General features: G+C 42.3%; 1 non-coding gene across 1 annotated transcript; it reads left to right on the top strand.

The window, feature by feature from the left end:
- Window positions 1-3894: 3894 nt before the first annotated feature.
- TRNAF-GAA (transfer RNA phenylalanine (anticodon GAA)) lies at window positions 3895-3967 on the top strand. Its single transcript has one exon. It is a non-coding gene; the product is annotated as a tRNA-Phe (tRNA).
- Window positions 3968-6975: the final 3008 nt, after the last annotated feature.

Raw genomic sequence — 6975 nt, 5'->3', positions numbered from 1 at the left:
ACACATTAAAACACCATAATAACCATAACAATAATTTTAAAAGTCATGTTTAAAAGATGATTTGGCTATTACTTTGTTTCTCTCAGTATAAGAAAGTCCTTATTGATTAAGCCATTATATGCATCATGGCATTATTAGGCCCAGTCTAAATGTTATGCTGGCTGTTATGGAAGCAGTCACACATGTAAGCATTCCACATGACCATCATCTCATTTAAATGTTCTTATCATCTGTGCTAGCCTATATGCCTGCAACGTTGGCATGCTAGCAGCATCCCTGCAGGGGCCAGAAGTCACTAACCTGCTAATATTGCATGTGATAAGAGAATTTAAACAAGATGCTGGCTGCATGGAATGCTTACATGAGTAAGTGGTTTGCCCAAGGTCAGTGCAGCCTTGACAATTTAGTGAAATCCTCACTGAAAATCTTACCAAATAATGATGTACTTCTATCTGCTCTGTGGCAAAAAGTAAATATTTTACAATATAAAGATAACAGGCGATAATTGTGGGGAATACTAGCCTATGTCACTTCAACTATTAACTCAGGGAAGTAGCTACGGACTAGAAACCTAATTCCTTTCAATTGGATTCATGAAATGAAAGATGCGAGAACCGAATTATTTTCAGTCTTACTTGTTTTAAGGTTAAACTGTTGTGAAGACTATCATAATCAGCTGGTCCCTGAAAGTCATGCTTGTTTACTATTTACATGGCTTGTGTACAGCATTTATTAATTAGGGGCAAAGTTATGGCAGGTTCCAGAACTCAGATGACTGCAGCTTGAAAGCATTTCTTCATTATAATGAATTATCTCCCTTATTGAGTCTGACACTGTTCATTGTTCTACCCCAACTGTAATTTCTGTGTGTGCTTGTCTTATGACTTTTAAAAGAGAGATGTTGGGGCAGTACTTTGGGGGCTAGTACTATTCAGGACAGGGCAGGCTTTAAGTTTACTTGTTTCTTTTTACAAGAAACCAGAGATCCACCAACTATAGCCAGATGAAAAAAGATACACATTTGGAATTAAAGAACTTGAACCCAGGAATTGGTTTTGAGTACCAGAACTTAAAAGAAGCTAACAGTCCTTTCTCCACTCCTGGTTACTCCAAGTTTTCTTCATTTCAACAGTATAATTGGGCAGTGGCAGCAAGTCATTTTGTTACTGCTGTTGAACTGAGAATCAGAAATTCTTGCCAATCTAATTCAGATCTATCAGTAGATCCCAACCTCCCTGCTGCCCACCCCTGAACTGCCACTTCAAAATCTTCATAGCCAGGGTAGATGTGTGCTCCAGGGCAAGAGAAGGGGAATGCATGACCTAGAACTAAAGTGAGAGTTTATGAAATAATGTGACATTTCTGTGGGTTTTCTTCCCTGGGGTGGGAGGAAAGAGTAGCATTACACCTGTTTATTAGCTTGCCATATGTTTAGAGGTTTGTGCTGGAGCATGGGAGAGCAAAGAGAACTTCTTGAAACAACAAAATAGAACTTTAAACATCAAAATGGCAAGGAAATGAAGTGGAAGGAATGGTGAAAATGAGTTCCACACAATTCCAAGCTGTAGTACTCATGTTAAGAGGTAGACTCCAGGATTGCCTACAAATCCAAACACAGACACATACGTGTACCTAATGCAGGTAGACCACATTTCCCCAACACCTACAGTATTATCTTGGAAAATGCAATTTCCCACCCTACTCTCACTAGTCACCATTTAACTGGCCCTAAACAGATTCTGGCTACTGAATGTGATAATTCATGCTACTATGGAAGAACAAGAATGTGTTTCACCTCTTGAACAAGGAGATGGGAAAAATAATATAGGTTATGGTATTTAGGGCAGGCAGCTTCTTGTGACTTGCTGGGAAGTATATTGGCAAGCATCTGTTTCTCAGTGGGTGAAGTAGCTCCATCAAGTATATCATCCAGCTCCATCTCTATCAGCTGGCCTCCCTCTTATCTCTAGCTCTTGTACTGTTTTTGTAAACTGCCCTGTAAACTTGGCTTACGGGGTACAGATATAGTATAAATAAATCAACCCCCAATACGCCCTTGCCTGTGATCTTTGCTCCTCCTGCTTCATCCCCATTAGCTATCCAACTCCCTCAGATGACTTTTCCCTTTCTCCCTTGCTGATCCATGTGTGGAACTGCCTCCCAGAATACCCCTGTGATCAGAGCCAGCCCAAGACATTTACTACCAGAGGCACAGCAGCAAATGGCAGTCCTCTGTCCACCCAAGTCAAAGTTCATTGTACACAAAGCTGGCTAAGTTATTTTCGCACCTGAGGCAGAAAATCCCACAAGCACCTCTCCCGCTCTCCAGCAATAAAATACAACAATAATAAATTATTTGCTGTCCTTTCGTGACACCCCGAATCAACTGCCTGAGGTAGCTGCCTCACTCTGTCCAATGGATTAGCTGGCCCTGCCTGTGTGATACCTTCCTTCAAATTCCTGCTCAAAACTCATCTTTCACAATGCCTTTAGCTCAACCCCTAATTCCAGTACCCTCCTGTAACCCAAGGTATGTAACTGAAAACAAGGCACATCTTTTCCTTGTTTATCCCACCTCCATTTTCCTCTTCGGTCCTCAGATTGTAAGCCCCTTGGGACACAGACCTATGCTCCTCTACTTCCGTGTAGGAGGGTCCTAGTACTAGCAATCAGAAGACATTGTGCAGTTATTCCATCTTTTTTTCCTTCACAGTTTGTCCACAGGAATAACAACAGATGGAAGAAGTAATAGGAAAACACAGGGGGGTTATAAGTGAAAGACAATGTTATCTGCCCCCCCAACCCCGAATAAGATTCCATGAATAAGGCAGGGCAATGGCACAATAAAACCCTCAGGTGGAAGTATCCTTGGTAAAGCACCATGCATACTGATGACTATTTATTGATTTGCAAAAGGAAGTGGAAGGGAGGAAACTCGGTTAGTACCACATCAAGTTGAGAAGTGTTAGGAGAAACTCGGCAAATGTAATAATTGATAGCTTTTCACCTATGCGTGCAGGAGTTATCATGCTGTTGCCTGCAACCAAGTAAACAAACGCTAAACTTTTGCAAGTGTGGTTAAAATTCCACATGCAGAATTTATCTAGGGATACAGTCCTAATAACAAAGAATCTTATGACACCAGAAGGCAGCTTTTGTGGACTAGAACATATATGCCATTATAGATGTGTTAGTTTTTAACACATTTGTGTTCTAACAATAAATGCGTTATTAACACACACATTTATTATGTATTAATAACTAATACTTTTTGTCGTTTTTGCTGCAACAGACTAGAAGGGCTACCCTCCAGAAATTATCCTAATTATTATTCTTACTTGAAAGTAAATCTCACTGAAATCCATGGCTCTTGCTTCAAAGTAAACAGGGCTGGGATGGGGTGGCTGGGTCTTTCTGGGATCATTACAGGTAGGAGACCAACAGAGATAAAGTGTACAAGCCTTACTCTCTTTATTCCACCCTTCCCCGACCTGGTGCCCTCCACAGGTTCCTGTCCATTGGCTATTGTCAACAGCAGTGAAGTATCGGCCGGAACAAATGTGGGATGAAATGTGATTCCTCCCTTGTTCTATATCTAGAAATCTATAATGTTAAGAACGCGTGTAATAATGTCTGAAGAAACATGAGCTTTGGTTAGAGGAACTACTCGGATTTTTCATAAATAGAGATTTCACGGTTCATTTGGAAAGCATCTCACAGCCACTGCCATTTTAGTTAATATGAGTAGAATCCTCAGATAATTTAATAATCTTTGAGGGGCTACTCTAGACAAAACCAATTTCAAGCTAACCGCAAAACAGCTCTGTAGGAAAAAAAAAAAGGGCAAGTAGAAAATCCTTTTTCCAGGCTGTCTTTCAGAACCGTAGACCGGGTGCCGAAATAGCTCAGTTGGGAGAGCGTTAGACTGAAGATCTAAAGGTCCCTGGTTCGATCCCGGGTTTCGGCAAGGTATTTTCCTTGCGGAAAGAAAAGCGTTTTGCCCCTCTTCGCAACCTAGTTTAGACTTTCTGTATTTAAGCCTTGGCAGTTGCTCTTTCTTGCACGATTATAGGATCAGATTATAGGATCATGGATTAAAATCATAGACCGTAAAGAAAACAGCGTGATAAAGTAGAGGGTTTAACTTTTTACACTGACCACGCTTGTGTCATAAGGTTGGGTGGGGGATACAAAAGAAAAGGACGGAAAAGTAGGGATCTATGCACATCCTCATGATTTCTCACGAGTTCAGTAGGCTTCACGTTCCTTTGTTACGCTTCCTAGTATCCTATTTGATTTAACGGGGCGGATGCATGGTTTTTTTAAACACACTGCATGACTCAAATCGACCTCGCCTCGAGAATGTAAATCTGAACCATGGGGCTTTACAGATCCTCGTGATTTTTACACGCAGATACTCCAAATCTTCCCTACATTGATAGCTTCAGTCCCAGCAAGGAGCCTTCACCCCACTTCCCACAGCAGGGCTGCTTCCCCCATTCATAGCTGAGGAGAGTACCCTGGCATTCTAATGACACAAGCGCAGTAAGCGTAAAATGCATTTGAGGCACACCTTTATTTTAACCAGAAGAAGGCCTTACAATGCTGAGTTGCCCCAGTGGGAAGTCTATCAGGAGTCCAGAGGGTTTTCTTTTCCCCTGGACTCCACAGCTTGGTTGCCACAATTAGCAGCACCTTTGGAAAACACCTAGGAAGGAATTTCCCCCTAGATCAACATGCGCTGGTGATCACGATCTCCTCCTCCACCTTTCTTGCATATTTGGGGGCTGTTATGATATCGGACCTTCTCATCTTGCCTCCCATAGATTCAACTTGTAGGCTGTTGTTGGGTTTTTGAGGGTTGTTTCCCCCTCCAACACTCCCTCCAACACGCCCTGCTGCCTGGTTTCACACAACCTGGCAAGCCTGGGTGGGTGATTACGCAAATGGTACCTCCAGCTCTGTGATTCTATACATTTCCTTGATGTGGTGTTTTTTGCTTTTTTCTGCTTTATGTGCACAAGTCAACTGTGTTACAGAGTTTAAATGATCTGTTTTTCTACAGGACATTTAGGTTGGTTTGACCTACATGTTGTATTACTTTCAGGTCGAACTTCAGAACATAAGAAGAGCCCTTCTGGATCAGATGAAGGGTCCATCTAGTCCAGCATTCTGTTCACATAGTAAATAGCCAGCCAGTGGTTGACTGGGAACGCACAAGCAGGGCATGAGCACAACAGCATGCTCCCATCCATGTCCCCCAGCAACTGGTGTACATAGGCTCACTGCCTCTGGTATTGGAGGTAGCACATAGCCATCAGGACTAGTAGCCATTGATAGCCTTTTCCTCCAGGAATTTGTCCAACCTCCTTTTAAAGCCATCCAAATTAGTGGCCATCACTACAGTTTGTGGCATCAAATTCCATGGTTTAACTATGCTCTGTGTGAAGAAGACCTTCCTTTTATCTGTCCTGAATCTCCCACCAATCAGCTTCATGGGATGACACCAGGTTCTAGTATTTTGAGAGAGGGAGAAAAATGTCTCCCTATCCACATTCTCCACACCATGCATAATTTGTAGACCTCCTTCATGTCTGCCCTTCTATGAGGATATGAACATGTGGCTCTATCATTCAGAAAACCTCATGGAAAGCTTATTTTATTTAGCTCCCATGGTTAGGTTATTTATTGCTGATATTCATTTCAAGCAATCAAATGGTGCCATTGTTCTATGTAAAGACATATGTCAACAAATTTGAATGACTTGTGGACAACAGCGTTCTTGTGCTTCCTAACATGCAAAACTTAAAGATGTGGCTTAATGAACAGATACAAAACACTCTTATCGGAGGCATGTGATTATTTTATGATCTTATATAGGCACATACCCGGGGCTAATGAGTACACTGTGTGGTTTAGAAGTATGACTTCCCATTTAGGATGAACAGACAGCAGTCCTGTTGGTAATTTGTCCTGTTTCTAGAAAGTGAAGTCAGTTATTAAAACACCACCTCATTTTAAAAACAACACACACACACACACATATACACACACACAACAAACGTTCAGTACACAGAAGCCATTTTTCTGTGATGTATGTGTCCCCTGGTTTTCCTGTTTCATTGGTGTTTTTGTGCTTGCTGGCTTGTCTTGCTCATGGAATAGTATGTGCTTAGGTGTTTAATGGTTTTCTCAGATCTCTCTCTGAAAAGCACCTTTGAAGATGAAAAAACATCTACCAAGAAGGCACAAGCAACCTTATTTTGGGGGGGGAGGGGGGGAAGGATATATATCTCAGTTCCATGTAATCGCTTGAGACCCAGCCACCATGAATCTGATATTTGAATGACTAGAGAGGAGGTTTCTGGGTAGGCTGATGGAACCTGAATACCCTTGGGAACATTCTGGCTGGCGTGGCTGGTGCTCCTGTAAGGGCCCTGGTCACTCTGTGGGATGCTGAGATGATTCAGGTGGTTGACGTGATCATTCTTAAGAGCCTTCTCCCTCAATAGAGAGCCTGTTTGGCACTTTGATTTTCTGGGGAACTACAGGCAAAAAAGAAGGCAAGGAGATAGCTAGAACAGAGTTGGCAAAAAAACATGGTGTGAATCCAACCAAACGCAAGTATGAGCTCATGAGCAAGCCTACAACATGTGGCAATGGTGATGAGGAAGGATTCTTTTTGGTTGGAAGTCATTGCTCATATAAATTTTGTTCTTGAAAAGTCTGTGACGATAGATGTACCTGCACTTTTAAATTACATCCCAGTGATATGGGGATTAACAGATGGACAACATAAGTGGATACTGAGAGCTCGCTCACTAACTGAACAGATGATTGGGCACGGTGTGGCTTGCCATGGCTTGTTTCCCTCCTCGGTCCCCCTCAGTCTTCCCACCAGCTCCCAGCATGTATCCCAGATGCCTCTGGGGCAGAACTCCTCATTTCCTCAGTCTCTACATCAGCACCCTTTCT

The sequence above is a fragment of the Heloderma suspectum genome, chromosome 3 (assembly GCF_057233095.1).
Source record: "Heloderma suspectum isolate Gila_16-S chromosome 3, 16-S_ref, whole genome shotgun sequence".
Taxonomy (NCBI): Eukaryota; Metazoa; Chordata; class Lepidosauria; order Squamata; family Helodermatidae; genus Heloderma; species Heloderma suspectum.
This window is presented reverse-complemented; position numbering and strand designations above follow the sequence as displayed.